General features: G+C 41.7%; 1 protein-coding gene across 5 annotated transcripts in view; it reads left to right on the top strand.

The window, feature by feature from the left end:
• The first annotated feature begins 12,844 nt into the window (after positions 1–12,844).
• STEAP1B (STEAP family member 1B) overlaps positions 12,845–16,717 on the top strand; it is an 80,622-nt gene continuing 76,749 nt past the window's right edge. For all 5 annotated transcript variants that reach the window (XR_010158356.1, XM_063814115.1, XM_063814118.1 and 2 more), the window contains exon 1: positions 12,845–12,974. The gene's annotated coding sequence lies outside the window, so the exon portion shown is untranslated. The remainder of the gene's footprint in view (positions 12,975–16,717) is intronic.

Genomic DNA, 16,717 nt, shown 5'->3' with positions numbered 1-16,717 from the left:
CATTGGTCAAGTAAGTTTCAAGGGCAATAATAAAATATTTTAAAATAATTAATAATAAAAATACAATTTATAAAAAACTGTGGAAGTGCTTAGAGAGAAGAAAATTATAGCACTAAATGCTCATATTAGAAAAGAAAGTCTCAAATCAATAACTTAAGCTTCCACAGTGAGACATTAGAAGAAAAGAACAAACAGCTGAGCACGGTGGTTCACCCCTGTAATCCCAGAACTTTGGGAGGCTGAGGCGGGTGGATCACCTGAGGTCAGGAGTTTGAGACCAGCCAGGCCAACATGGTGAAACCCCTTCTCTACTAAAAATACAAAAAATTAGCTGGGTGTGATGGCAGGCGCCTGTAATCCCAGCTACTCGGGAGGCTGAGGCAGAAGAATCTATTGAACCCAGGAGGCGGAGATTGCAGTGAGCCAAGATTGTGCTGTTGCACTACAGCCTAGACACTAAGAATGAAACTCCATAAAACAAACAAACAAACAAACAACAAAAAAAACAAAGAAAAAAAGAACAAACTAAACCCAAAGCAAGCAGAGAAAATGAATTAACAAAAATAAAAACAAAAGTCAATGAAAATGAAAGCAGAAAAACAGTAGACAAAGCCAATGAAATATCAATAAAATGCATAAATCTCTAGCTATACTAAGCAAGAAGGAGAGAGAGAAGACAAAAGCTATCAATATCAGGAATGGAAGAGTGGATATCACTATAGAAAAACAAATGACTGTATTACCACAAATTTGTGTTTAAATCAGGGTTAAATCAGGAATTAAATGGACTAATTCCTTGAAACATACAAACTACCAAAGCTTGGTGAGGAAATTAGATAACTTGATTTGTCTCATATCTATTAGAGAAATTGAATTTGTAGTTAAAATACTTCAAAAAAGAAAACTCCACATCCAGATGGTTTTACTGAGTAATTCTCCCAAACATTTAAGGAAGAAGTAACAAATCTATATAATCTTTTCTCAAAAACAGAAAAAGAAGGAAATACTTTAACAACCCATTTTATTAGGCTAGAATTAGACCAGCATTAAAACCAGACCAATATCCCTTATGAACATAGGTGAAGTAATTCTGAACAAAATTGTAGTGAATCTATTCCAGCAATATTTACAAAGGATAATGTACCATGACTAAGCAGGATTTGTCTTGGGAATGTAAGCCTGGTTCAACATTTGAAAGTCAATCAATATAATTAACTATATTAATAGGTTAAGAAGGAAAACCATGATTGCTTCAATAGATACAGAAAATACATTTGAAATTTTCAATATCTATTCATTATACAAATTCTCAGCAAACTAATAATGGAAGGAAATTTTTTTTAAACTGATAAAGGGCATGTAGAAAAAACTGTATAGTTCATTTCACACTTAATGGAAAAAGACTGCATTCCCCTAAAATAGGAAACAAGAGAAAGACTTTTGTTCTTACCACTTTTTTACAACATTGTTCTGGAAGGCCTAGCCAGTGCAATAAGGACAGAAAAAGAAATAAAAGGCATTATGTAGAAAATTCCAAGGAATCTCTAAGAAAGCTCTAGAGCTCATAATCATAATTGACTAACAAGATCAATATATAAAAATTAATTTTGGCCAGGCATGGTGGCTCACACCTATAATCCCATCACTTTGAGAGGCTGAGGCAGGCAGATCACTTGAGGTCAGGAGTTCGAGACCAGTCAGGCTAACATTGTGAAACCCCATCTCTACTAAAAATAGAAAAACTTAGCCAGGCGTGCTGGCACGCACCTGTAATCCCAGATACTCGGGAGGCTGAGGCACGAGAATCACTTGAACCCAGGAGGCAGAGGTTGCAGTGACCCAAGATCATGCCACTGCACTCCAGCCTGGGCAACAGAGCAAGACTCCATCTCAAAAAAAAAAAAAAAAAAAAAAAACCAAATGTATTTCTATATACTATCAATAAATAATTTATATTGAAATTTTACATTATGCCATTTATAATAGTGCCATAAAATAAAATATTAAGAGTAAATGTAATATCAGCAGGATCTATATGTTATAAACCCTGATTTAAAAAAAAATCCCAAAGAAAGGCCAAATAAATGGGAAGATATACTGTGTTTATGGGATATTCACAAGATGTCAATTCTCCCCAAATTTATCTATAGGTTCAATGCAATTATAATCAAAATCTCCACAAAATTATTTATATATATTGGCAAGCTGATTCCAAAAGTATATAGGGTAAAGCAAAAGAACGAGAATAGCAAAAGAAATTTGAAGAAGAGCAAAGTTGGAAAACTCATACCACTTTATTTCAAGTTAGTGTAATCAAGCGTGATATTGGCAAAAGGATGAACACCTAAGTCAATCAAATAAAATAAAGCCCAGAAATAGACCTATATAAATATGGTCAACTGAATTTCTAAAAACATACAGAAGGTAATTCAGTGGAGAAAGGATAGTCTTTTTAACAAAATTAACTCAAAATGAATCATAGAGCTAAGTATAAAATGTAAAACTATAAACTTTTAAAGGAAAATATAGGAGAAAATTATTACATCCCTAAATTAGGCAAAAATTCTTATATTAATAACACCAAAACAATACTTTCAAGGAAAAAAATTGGTAAATTAGAATTCATTAAAAATTAAGAATTTGCTTTGCAAATGACATTGTCAAAATAATGCAAAGAAAAGCCACAGACTAGGAAAAAACCATCTGTGAATTACATATATGACAAAAGACTTGTATCCGGAATATAAAAAGATCTCAAAAATGCAACAATAAAAACACAAGGAAATTTTTAAAAGAATCAAAATTTTGAACAGACACTTCAACTAAAATACATATGTATGGCAAGTAAGCACATGAAAAGACAGTCAACATCAATAGACATCAGGGAAATACAAACTGAAACCACTACCTGCCAATTAGAAAGGCTAAAGTTTAAACACAATATGACAGTACAATGTATTAGTGAGGATTCAGGCCACTGGAATATTTGAACAACAGTTTGGTAGTTTCTTATAAGAAACTTAAATACACACGATCTGATCCAGCAATGTCATTTTAAGATACTTATCCAAAAAAATGAAAACTTGTGTTCATATAAAACCATTATGCAAATGTAATATAGCAGCTTTATCCATAATCACCCAAAGCTGGAAACAACTTAAATGTCCTTTAGTGAATGGATACACAATGAATAAGCAAATTCAGGCACAAAAAGGAACAAACTATTGATACATGCAACATGGAAGATTCTCAAATTCATTATGCTAAATTTAAGAAGCTAGGCTCAAAAAACTACATATGGTAATCCATTTACACGCTACCCTGGAAAAGGCAAAACTACAGGAAAGAAGAACAAATCAGTGGTTGCCAACAGTTTGGAGTGAGAGAAGTTGCCCCAAATGGGGGGCAGTTAGAAGGAACACTTTGGGTCATGAAACTTGATTGGGGGCCAGGCGTGGTGGCTCACGCCTGTAATTCCAGCACTTTGGGAGGCTGAGGCAGGCAGATCACGAGGTCAGGAGATCGAGACCATCCTGGCTAACACGGTGAAACCCCGTCTCTACTAAAAATACAAAAAATTAGCCGGGCGTGGTGGCAGGCACCTGTAGTCCCAGCTACTGGGGAGGCTGAGGCAGGAGAATGGCGTGAACCCAGGAGGAGGAGCTTGCAGTGAGCCGAGGTTGTGCCCCTGCACTCCAGCCTGGGCGACAAATCAAGACTCCATCTCCAAAAAAAAACAAAAACAAAAACAAAACTTGATTGGGATCCAAAATCATACAACTATACACTAAAATCAGTGAATATTACCTTATGTAAATTAAAAATTAGGAAATCAAAAGAAAAGCATACATATAAAAAATAGTTTTTTCTAAGCATTTCTCATTTGTAAGGTGTTTTAATTATGTTGTATGTTGTCTCATTTCACCCCCATAACAAATCTATGAAAGAGGTACTTTTATCCCCATGTTAACGTGAATAAACCCAGGTTTGGAAAAGTCGAGAAACATACTTACTGTCATATAGTTAACAAGTGACCGAGCAGGGATGTGAAGCCGGATTCCTCTGACTCCAAGGTCTGAGTTCTTCCTCCTGCACAGTGGTCAATTGGCTAGATCCACATAAACAGCATGCACAAACTCACCACTCACACACACATACCCACAGACACACACCACACAGATGGGATACATCTCACAATCACATATATGGAATGAGTATATGCAAATATAAAACTGCATTATTTTTATATTATTCTCATTTTATATAAATCCTACCACGAGGCATAGTCTGTCTCATTCATTCATTCATTTATCCATCCCTTCATTTATTCCCTCATTTCCTCAGGAAATAGCTTCCTTTGTGGCAGGTGCTATTCCAGACTCTGGAGATACTACAGTAAACAAAACAGAATAAACTCAAAAACTCTAAAATGCAACAATAAAAAACAAGGAAATTTCAAAAAGGATCAAAGTTTTGAACAGACCTTTCAACTGAAATATATATGTAGTTAATACACACAAAATAACAAGTAAATAACAAGTGGGATATTTGGTCGTGACAAGTGCTATGAAGAAACACTAAAGCAAAGTAAGAAGAGTGAGTAAGAGGAGGAACTGTTTTAGAGACAGTGACCGGGGAGGCCTCTCTGCGAAGGGGAATTGAAGCAGAGAATGGGTGGAAGAGAGGCAGGGAGTATTGGGAAGGTCTGGGAGAAGGTTTTTCCAGGACACAGGAATAACCAGGAGAAGCCCCTGAGGTAGGAGTCGCTTGGCACGTTTGAGGTACAGCCAGTGGGCTGCTCGGCTTGGGTGAGCTTGCAGGGCTGAGAGTGGGAGGAAGCCAGGGAAGCTGTAGAACTTTCCTACTTACGGTGCGTACTTGTAGCTGTTCTTCAATTCTCCAGTATAAGTGTATCTCCCTGGTTAATTGCAAGTTATTTACAGGACCATGCTTTCTATTTTTTAAATGAATCTCAGTCTGTACCTGGCACTTCACGGGGCATGGAGCTAATGCCAAATAAAAACGTGGTGGTTGATGAGTGCTGTTCATACACATTTCCCAGTGGTTCCACCCCTGGAAGGCAGCTATGTGATCAATAAATAGGATGCTAGGAGAGTGGGAATTTCCAGCAGTGCTTCATACTGTCACCTTTGAGACCTGTAGAGAGTTCTGCTGAGGGCAAGGTTTTGTGGTATAGGAGGTCATCCTGATGAGGGTTTTTTGTGTTTTTTTTAAATGGTGGCTTTTAGCGTAAATTGGCAGGGATTGATCAGGTGTTTCCTCTGGGCTAATGCTCCTTGGGGATCATGGGATGTGGTCTGCACACTCATCTGGGAAGGTCCAGTAATGGCAAGGCAGTCACCAGGGGACCCATGTCCTCAGAGGACCTGGCTCCTCAGAGAAACTGCAGGTTCACTGGGGGAGATTATCAGGACTTTAGACCTCAGGATGAAGAGACACACTCCAGGAGGGGCTGTGGATAGTTACTATGGTGCCCCAGAAAGGTGTCAGGGTAGTGCATGGGGAAAGCCCCCCAGGGTCCTGGCCAGCTTAGAGGCAATGGGGAGGAGCATGCTGGGCAGACTGTGCGGGGTCCATTCGTGATCAGCCTAGCTCCTGAGGGGATTTGCGTGGCACAGGTGTGAGGATAAGAGCAAAGATTCCAGTAAGGAACAAAGAGACTTTTGATTTAGCCAGACTTGGGTTTGCAGCCTGGCTCCTGCCCAGGGTAGAGTAAGCTTCTGTCACCACCACCGCCATTACAGGGGAATCCTAGCAAATCCATGAGAGCCAGAAGCTAGACACAATGCCTGGTGCTTAGTGCTCACCATATACTTGTCCTTGGATAGCCAATATCAAGTTAAATTTGCCAGAATTGTCACTCTGGGCCAGAAAGAGCTGTGTCCTGGCAATGGTGGCAGGGAGTCACCAGCAGGATCGGGTAGGACCCATGGTCACCACAGTGGCTAGTGCTGTGAGGAGGATGGAGATGCGGGAGTTTGCTCCCATAGACGAGCACCATGGTCGGGCCACTGAGACTGAGACCAGCGCACTGAGGGCTGGGCCTGGCAGTGGCCCCTTCGCACAGGCAGAAGAGCCTCCTGGAAGAGGACTCAGTCTGGGCCCACTATGGGGGCTGACTGCTTGTAAGGAACGGAATAGACCACCAGGGGAGAACACTTCCCACATGAGGTAGTGCCAGAGCAAGACGCTGGACCTGACAACAAAGTCTTCAGTGGTGAAGACAGCAGAGACTCCAAGCTCCCTGTGAAGGAAGTGACTCATCCCATCCCTAGCCCAGCTCCTTTCCTAAGGAGGAAAAAGGTGAGAATTCCAAAAAGAAAAACTCTGTCAGTAAATTCTAACATGCGAGGTCTCAAGGAGCCCTACTCGGCCCCCGTCCAACAGCCAGTAACACAAAAAGCTGGCTGCTCAGAGACCACAGCACAGTCTGTTCTTAGGACAGAAGAGCAGATGGGTGGCACACAGTCCATAACCACCAACATGGAGTTGCTGTTCCAGGTGGAGCCAGGGCCTCACTCCTGCACCCCGTGGAGCTGTGACAGCTGGTGGCGGGCATTCTGGTGACAAGTGAGCCATGAGCAGGCTTGCGTGGCACAGACAGCGGGCTCGTTCTTACATACCCATGAGACACCCTCTGGAGAGTCCCAGAAATACTGGCCTGGAGCTTACAGGTGGAGGAGGTGTGAAGGTCTGCAGGTGCAAATGAGGCCAAGCAGTCAGTGAGATTTAAATTGGTCCTGTTAACCTGACCTCATTTGTATCCTCAGTATGGAGGCGCTTTGGGAAGATAAGGCAAGAATAGTGATGATCAGTAATAGCATCTATTTGTTGAGCACCTATTGCAGGCAGGCACTAGGCTTAATACTCTAAACATATTTTTTTTTACTCTTTATCCCAACCCTGAAATAAGGACATTTGAGACAGAAGGAAACTGAGGCTTAGCATTCATGTAAAGGTTGCGGCAGCATCTGGGAGAGGTGTGGGAAAGCACAGGAACAGGACCCAAATGTTCACAGCAGAAGCAGTCCCTAGCAGGAGCCCTTCTCTGGCATGCTCGCTGCTCCTTCTGGACTCAGCAGGAGTCTCCAGACTCCAGGAAGGACATGGGGCAAAGCTCTGCTTTTTGACCTGGGCATCTCCTTTTGAGGGAGTGGTGAGTTAGCCAAATGGGGCATGGAAATGACTGTGAAAATGGAATGGCAGCTGAAAGAAGGTCATGATCCAGGAAAGGGCATGAGGAGGGCAAACTGCAAAAGCCTGAGGCACTGCAGGGATGGGAATGTTGAACGGTATAACGGCACATCAGGGTTTCCATGACTTTGATGCAAGGGGAAAGCGATTTTCACCTCAGACTCAAACTGGAAGTTTTTCTCCCTACCAAAAGGCAGGATGCCAGAGAAACGGACCTTTTCCCTCCTGGGTAAGAGTTTGGTGTTTCTCCAGTGCTCCACTCTGACCTAGCAGGGAGCTAGCAGAGACCATCCCACAGTCACCTCATCCAGCAGAGGATTTTCCACATGTGCCATGGGCTCTGTTCCTCAGCGACTTCAATAACAGAGGTTCAGCATCTGGGGGGTGCCAGGCTAAAGGAAGTCGATCAAGCTTCTTGTTTTGTGTTTCATTTTGCTTTTACCCTAGCATTTTCCAGAGCCTTTAACATGCTAAAACGAATTGTCACTCACCAGGAGTGGAGATGCAGCCGGTCCTGAATTTATCTGAAAAGTGAAAATCTTTATTTGGAAAATGCTTATTAACATCTTAGCGAATTGGTGTTCTGGGGAAGATGATTTAGGAAAATCTGCTCTATGCATGTCACTGCCCGCTTCATGATTGCTTACTGCTTAATTTGATGCAACTTTTTTTTTGTAACCAAAAGTCAAATAATAACCCAGGTTTACCATTTGCAAAGCTTCCCCCTACTCCCAACACACACCTTCCTCCTTCTTCCTCTTCTCCCTTTCCCTCTCCTTTTCCTGCCCTTTACTGTACAAGAATGCCTTGAATAAAGAAAACCTATAAAACAGAAATATAAATTTGGAAGTGATTATTTAATTGGCCTTTGATTTCATGACAGGCAAAAATAAGTTGGCCCTCATAGATATATATATTTTTTTGCAAAAAATGATACTTTAAATACTAAAGGATTTAAAGGATACTTGATAAATATTTGTTGGCTTAATTCATGAAACGTGGATGTTATGTGAAAATACATTATCTGTATCCCAGAAATAAAAAAATATATATCCTTTTTCTGGCCTAGAGCATAATACTTCAGCCCCGGGGACCCCGCTCACCTGCTATTCTATGTATATGGTGCCCCCTGCAGCAGCCCTGGGCTCGTTACAAGTAACACTGATTCTTAGGTGTTTCATGCCTTTTTACCAGTCTCTTTAGAGGAAGCAGATGAACATTTAGAATTTTAACAGGGAATGTTTACCTGAGGGCAGAAGCTAGATGAAAAGATCAGCTGGCACCCAGAACACATATTTTTCCTGACAATCCAGCCAAATGTGAATCCAGGGACTCAGTGTAATTCATCAGAACAAAGCAACACTGCAGGCAGGTTGTGTGGTACCCACTTGCCTTTGTAATACCGCCATGCTCAATTCCAAACACAGTCTATCAACTCATCAGATCCCGACTGGTGAGAAAGCCAAGGTTGGCGGCAGGTTTGGTGCCACCTCTTGGTGCCAGAGCCATCTGCACACAGCATGGAGCAAGGGAATAGCCAGGGTGCCCTGGAGCCAGTTCCTTCCAGAAGCCAGCAGCCCTAGGGCTCCTCTATCCCACTCCCAGCAAGAAGAAGCTGCCATGAATATGAAGATGGGAAGAGGAAGCTCAGACCAGGGGAAGGCTTGGGCTGTGTGTTAATTCTTCTCTGGTCCCCAGGGCCCAACACAGTTGTCTGGTTAATACTGCATTAAATGCAGTTAATTGATTCTAGCCCCAGTTCCACTAAGAAATTCCTGAGTGCTCTCAGAAAGTTACTTCTCTTGGAGCCTGCAGCACAACAAACCACTCAGAACTTGGTGCTATAAAACAACAGCAAGCATTTGTCATTACTATCTTTCACTTCTTTAGGGGTTGATGGGGCTCAGCTAGGCAGTTTTTGGTCCTCATGCAGTGACAATCAGACGATGGCTGGGGCTAGAGTTCTCTTGAAGGCCTTTCCATTCATACTCTCTGGTGCCTGACTTGGGAAGACCTAAATAGCTGGCGGCTGGAACAGCCGGGGCTCCTCAGGCACCTCTGTCTATTACAGTGTGCTCCCTCCATGTGGACTCTCTGTCAGGGTAGTTAGACATCTTACATGAAGTCACCTGTACCCGGAGACAGGCTGATGGAAGTCAATAACCCATTGTGATCCAGCTTCACAAGTCAAGCAGTGTCACTTCCACCATATTATATGCACGGAGACAGTCAAAAGTGCTGCCCATGTTCCAGGGCAGGAGATAGGTCTCTCTTCTTGATGGGAAGAATGTTAAAGAATTTACAGACTTGCTTTGAAACAGAGCCTTAATTTCTCCATATCCTCTAAATGAGGATAATAATACCTTCTTTTTTCCCTAAGGTATAACCCCTTCATAACCTTCTATTGTAAGTGTTCGGTATCCTGATATTTCTTTCTCCATGCCAGAACGTACTTTCAGAAAAAGCTGAAATATTCTTTATAGTAGGACGTAAATAACTGATAAGGCTTAATATGGTACCATTGCCAGGAACTTTAGTCTTTTCATAGATTGCAACATATTTAAAGCCAATGGAATATATCACAGCATTTTGAACATCACTGAACAGTACTCAGGCAGAGATCTGTGAGCTTGGAAATGAAGCACCTACTCTTACAATCTACCTGAAAAGATGTTTACTGTTGCCTGTCTTGGTGAAAGAGCAATAAGGGACTTTGAGTTTGGGAGAAAGAATTCAGAAGAATAGTTAAAACCTCCAGTCCCAAGAACAGACCTCCTCTCTACCCCCAACCACTTTTAAACGCAGACACTAGGGACAAACTGACCACATACTTTGAAGATTACAGTAGATCTTGAACTAGTAAAGAGAATGTATCATATGAGGTTAACAGAATCAGAAATTTTGGCGAGTGAAGCCTTATCATGTCTGTCTTAAAACAATCATTTGGACCAAATATTTCTTCTTGAACTTAGGTAATTTTTGCAGTCGTTTAAAATAAAAGTCTGACCATTCTTCTTTCGTAAGAGGCAGACTTGGAAATAGTGTTGATCATTACTTAAATTGCTGTCCCCTCAGGAGTTAGATTTCCAAAGGAAAAAACTTAATATAATTCTTGTCATTCACTTAAAATTTACTGTCTATTTCTCATTGTGATTATCTTTAATAGTATGATATTTTTTATTTTATCTCTCACACCATAGTATTTCATTTACTTTTAAGATGGTCGTCTCATCAGGTTCTAAGATCAGGTTGCTTATTTGTCAGGCAAAAATACTCATGGATTCTAAATTATATTTTCTCCACAGCATGTTATTATGAAGTCACCAGTTTAGTATTTGACCTCAAATGACACTGAGGTCCATTATGTTAATATGCGCTCTCACTATAGTTTAAGTTTATTACAGAATATTCTGAAAGATCTAAATTTATTTGTAACTCATGGGCGAACTCCCATTTTAAATCCTCTAGTTGTTTAGAGTCACAGCAAAACTAGCAACTTGCCTTTCAACATTTGCAATAGCATAATGTGGCTTTCCACAAGCCACACTTGTTTTTAAAAGTATGTGCTAAAGAGGCTGACTCAGCATTCTGAGATGCTCTGGCATTGTATTACCCGCCCCCCCCCCACAAACATTTTTTTTCTTTATCTCATACCTCAAATTACAGGTTATTTGTATGCAAAAACTGCAGATAGTTCATCTGTGATACTCACTGCTGGCGACTCAATAAAAGCTTTTTAGTAACATGTTTTTCTTAATTGAATATTGTGTTGCTTTTATAATATCTACAAACTAATTGATAAATAATCTCACACTTTTAATCATTTTACTTTGGAACATACTCTATTTATTCTCCACACTAAAATATTGGGCAAAAAAAGCTTTTATAAGAAGTGCAGAAATAAAATTGCTAAAGTCTAATTATAAAACAAAAATATTTGGGGTTTGATTTTAAATGTTTTAATTAGAAAAGGAAAAGCAGTTTTAAGTGCAGCTTGCTATATAGCCATATTCATATCAATATATATTATTATGTTAACACAATAATAACTCTTTGCCCTTTTCATATGGAAAATAGATTGTGAAAAAGAGAATGACCTTTGTTCTACCAAATGTTAAACAATAAAAGCATATCGTTTTGTCTGACCATTTAAGACCCATGATCACTTTTAAAACTCAACAATGCTTGGTTAAAAAGTCTTAATTCTTTGTAGTCTGTGCTACACATACAAAGATTACACAGATTTCTTTTCTAAAACTTTTAAATTATTTTCTAGTTTCACTAGAAACAACAGGTGTAAGATTCTATTTCCACCACAAGGTGTCAGTCCACGGTAATTTAATCTTCAAAGGGCTTTAAACTAATCCATGGAAAGTCAGTGACTACAGAAAATGCTTATATTAAAACATGAACAGTCTTCGGTGCCCTAGCAGTGAATAAAAAACAATCATGGAAAATGTGGTTGCGCGTTTATTTTCCTTTGTGTTTTCTACTCAGCTTAGTCCTGAGAATGTTGTATACCAAATCCCCAGAATTTTGCAATTCATGCCTCAGACCCTATCTCGAGGCTGGTTCGAACGGAGAGAAGTAAATCCCCTGCTCAAGTTGTCTTTTTCTAAAACCTTGGAATATTAACAGTTAACTTTACTTTAGGTTTGGAATACTTCATTGAGCTAGGATATGGGAAGCTGCACTTCAAAGCTGAGGCAAGGAAGGGAGGGACGGAGTAAACATGGGGTTTAAGGGTTTTTTTTTCGGCTGGGGATCAGGGTTTGTGCGATTAAAGGTACACAATTTGAACAATTCAGGGAGCAAGTCACTCTCAGAAATTCAGCTTCGGATTCCTCAAACTGTCAATCACAGCCACTTCAGGACCGGCTGTTAGGTTTTAAATAAGGTGGCTGGGCGCGGTGGCTCACGCCTGTAATCTCAGCACTTTGGGAGGCCGAGGCGGGTGGATCACGAGGTCAGGAGTTCAGGACCAGCCTGGCCAAGATGGTGAAACCCCTGTCTCTACTAAAAATACAAAAATTAGCCGGGCACAGTGGCAGGCGCCTGTAATCCCAGCTACTCGGGAGGCTGAGGCAGGAGAATCGCTTGAACCCGGGGCCGAGGTTGCAGTTAGCCAAGATCGCGCCACCGCACTCCAGCCTGGGCAACAGACTGAGACTCCGTCTCAAAAAAAATAAAATAAAATAAAAATAAATAAGCTAACGTGTGGGAGGGTTTGTAAGCTCTAAACGGTCTATCTCAAAGTGTGATCTGGGAATGCTTCCATATCTCATGGGAACTTGTTAGAAATGAGAATCTCAGACCCCATCCCAGACATACTGAACCGGAAACTGTGGGTGGACAGCCCAACAATCGGTGTTTTAATATGCCCCCGGGTAATCTTATACACGCTGAAGTCTGAGAACCACTGCTCTAGAGAAATGCACAAACGTTCCTTAGTGGAGATTAAACGAAAGGCGAGGGGTTGGAGGGCGCGAAACGGACCTCAAGGGCAGGGCAGACGGCATTTGAGAGGAAACTGGGAGAGGCCGGAGTGCGACTTGGGGAGTCTTAGCCTCCAAGGACGTTCCCGAACCCTGCGGACGCGGGGCGCCAGCAGGTGGCGCTGGACGCGCAACTGACAAGGAGGCGGGGCCTGCAGCAGGCTTGGCGGCTTCGCGCTCTGAAGGCTCAGGCGCCGCGTGGGGCTGGCACCTCCGGGCAGCAGCGGCAGCTGAGACTCACGGTCAAGCTACGGCGAGGAGTGGGTGAGTCCCTTGAATCGTTCTCACTGGCCCTTTGCTCCTCGAGTCCGCCTGCGTGTCCCTGCAAGGCTGGGCGCCCGCTCCCAGTCTTGGGAGGGGTGTAGCGGGTCGCAAGCCTTCTCGTGACCTGGACGGCGGCCCTCCTGGGCGAGCGCTGCTCAATTCTTCGCTTATGCGCGGCTCTGGGGCGCCCTGCCTTCCAGCCCAGCTGGGTTGTGGCCGGGCCGGGGGTTGGGGGGAGCCAGGGACTCAGAGGAAGCCTTTTCGCTAGGGGCTTAAGGTTGTGGTAGATTATTAAGTTTGTGCTCAGGTTGGATTTTGATGGCAAGTTTTTTAACGTGGCAAAGTCGCCAGAGTTTGCTGTGCATTGAGGAATGACTGGTGCACAGTACTTAAAATCGTGCTACTTCTCGTCTTCGGGTTTCCTGGTAACAGAGGTTTTCATTTTCAGTCCTTAGAACACTGGCCCTACTCTTTCAGGATCTGGGTGGGGTTCAGGTTCCCTCCAAAATAGTCAATCAAGGCTTTAAATATGTAATTCTGGTCAAATCCACTGGAAGGAGTTTGTAGACATAAATTTTTTGTACACTTCCAAATTTCTTACTTTGTTACTTTTGTAAAATACATTTCCCTCCACATCCTGACGTGTAATAAAAGGTTATTCATTTAACATGAATGTTAAGCACAGAGGGAAAGCAATGCTTAAAAAGAAAAACAGCACAGTGAAAAAAAAAAACCAAAAAACTCGACTTCACTTAGTTAAATGTAAAACAAGTGTGCACTTGAAAGTATAAAAGGTTGGAAATGCAGTGCAACCCACAGTGTATTCCAGGCATTGGGTTTCTTCATATTCTCAACTGCGGGACATAAACATGAGTCAGTTGGGCTGTGCCAACATTTAGGAACACCAGGGCAGCCATCCTGGTACAGCAAAACAGCAGTCGCATTAGAAATGTGCTCCACTTTTTTAAAAGCGGGTGAAAGAGAACTTTGGGTCGAATTCTGGAGTTCCTAACATTTTAACACTAGGTTGTTTTCTGTTATTTTTCTTTTTATGAAAAGATTTTACTGTAGAACTTAAATTACATTTTGGTTAATGTCTGATGGAAACCAACAAATTTATTTGACTCATAGTTTATTTTCCTGGCTTATGGGCATAGAGTTGAGTGTGGGCCACACAGTCAACAAGCTTCCTCACTGTCATGGGCTTTTCCTTGGCTTTGCTCTTGAGTGTGGTCTCCTTACCATGCAGACAAATGGCTGGGTAACTCTCCAGGGCCACTCTGGTTTTCCACCCAGACTCTGTTTGTAGTGGCAATCAGTCAGCAAACACTGCCAACCTGCTAGCTACCCCAGGACTGGGTCTAGAAGACAGCGCTGAGCCTTTTCCTCTACTTCCCTTCCCATGCCACCATCTGCCTATAAAACTTTATCCTCATCTAGGATACATCGCTCTACCATGCAGTTGAAATGCCTGCCTTCTCTCCTAGACCTCAAGGTTTCTCAGAGCAGAGGCTTTATCTCATTTAACTTTGCATTCCTCCTGCCTTACATTGTTGTTCACAATATAGTTACTGAATTCATACTGAATAAATGTGGGTGGATTTGTTAGCATCCTTACCATCCTGCAACTCTCAAAGTTAAAAGATCTTCTAAACATAGTGAATTATTTCTTACATTTGATTATAGTAGGTGACACTTCCATTCCTAGCACCTCCCTCCCCCACCCCACAAACTATTATGTTGGTGATATGGTTTGGAGCTGTGTCTCCCCCTCAGATCTCATGTTGAAATGTAACCCCCAGTGCGGGAGCTGGGGTCTGGTGGGAGGTGATTGGACCATGGGAGCAGTTTCTCATGGTTTAACACCATCCCCCCTTGGTGCTGTTGTCACGTTAGTGCAGGGGTCCCCAACTCCCTGGCCGCAGACTGGTATCAGTCAGTGTCCTGTTAGGAACTGGGCTGCACAGCAGGAGGGGAGTGGCAGGCCAGCGAGCATTACTGCCTGAGCTCCACCTCCTGTCAGATGAACGGTGGCATTAGATTCTCCTAAGTGCATGAACCCTATTGCAAACTGCACATGCAAGGGATCTAGGTTGTGTGCTCCTTATGAGAATCTAACTATTGCCTGATGATCTGAGGTGGAACAGTTTCACCTCAAAACCCTATCCCCCTTCCCCTACTTGGAAAAATTGTCTTCCACAAAACCAGTCGCTGGTGCCAAAAAGGTTGGGGACCACTGCAATAATGTAAGACGCCTGCTCCCACTTCACCTTCCACCATGACTATGGTGGCCTCCCCAGAAGCAGATGTTGCCATGCTTCCTTTGCAGCCTATGGAACCATGAGCCAATTAAATCTCCTTTCTTTATAATAATTACCCAGTCGCAGGTATTTCTTTATAGCAGTGCGAGAACAGCCTAATACAGTTGGTTAAGTCACCAAATGACTTGGAATAATGCTCTTAAGGAGATAGAGTGTCATTTCCTCCAGAGGAACACATGAGTGTCATTTCTATTTTTCCTCTTTAATGTTGGTCACAGAGTTGGGTTCATAAATACTTGATGATTGGCATATGCTTTACTCAGAATTCTTTTACATGCCCGTGGTGAACACCCAAATCACACTAACTTAAACCAAAAAAAACAGGGAATGTGTTGACTGTCTAACTGAAAAATTCAGAATCTAGTCTTAGGGACTCTAAATACTGAAATATGCCACCAGGACTCTTCTGTGTCTTTCTCTGCTTCTTGTTCTGCTTCCATGTTGGCTTTCTTCTTTTCTAATGAAAACATCTTCCTTCTTAGAGCATGGAGAAAAAAGCCTGGCAGGCTTATACTGTGCTATCTTAACAAAATGTTAAAGACATCTCATCTCTCTCTTCCACTTCCATATATAAATATCAGAGAATGACCATGGTTTAAGTAGGTTCTGTGCCATCGCTAAGCCAATCAATGGGAGAACAGGAAACTGATTGCCCAGGCCTGAGTCATATACCCACTTCTGTGACCAGGGAATGAGTGTTACTATTTTGCACAATCTCCCAAAATCACATTGGAGGGAGGAAGGGCATTTCTCCAAATGGAGGAAATGTTTTAAATCAGAAAAGAATGTGGGCAAACTAAAGCAATAGATATCTTCATCATGAATGTTCTGTAATTTTGAAATAGATAATATCTGGAAAATATTCCAAGAGTACCTCAACAAAGTAAATGTTGGTGTATGTAAAAGCAACTCGTTATTCTTTGTTATGGTTAAACCTTTAAAACTTAGAGAACGTTTTAAGAACAGTCATGTCTCTTCATGACAGGATACACTCTGAGAAATTCATTGTAAGGCGGGATTTCATTGTTGAGGAAACATCATAGAGTGTACTTACATAAACTTAGATGGTACAGCCTCCTACATACTTAGGCTAGATGGTATAGTCTATTGCTCCTAGGCTGCTAATCTGTATAGCATGTTACTGTGCTGAATACTGTGGGCAGTTGAAACACAATAGTAAGTATTTGTGTATCTGAACATAGAAAAGGTATAGTAAACATACATATATCGTATAAAAGATAAAAAAATTGTATATTTGTACAGGATGCTTACTATGAATGGAACTTGCAGAACTGGAAGTTGTTCTGGGTGAGTCAGTGAGTGAGTAGTGAGTGAATGTAAAGGCCTGGGACATTACTGTACACTACTGTAGACTTTATAAACGCTGTACACTAAGGCTACCCTACATTTATTGAAAATTTT

Source organism: Pan troglodytes, chromosome 6 (assembly GCF_028858775.2).
Source record: "Pan troglodytes isolate AG18354 chromosome 6, NHGRI_mPanTro3-v2.0_pri, whole genome shotgun sequence".
Lineage (NCBI taxonomy): Eukaryota > Metazoa > Chordata > Mammalia > Primates > Hominidae > Pan > Pan troglodytes.
Note: the sequence above shows the minus strand (reverse complement) of the source record. Positions and strands in the feature narration are given on the sequence as shown.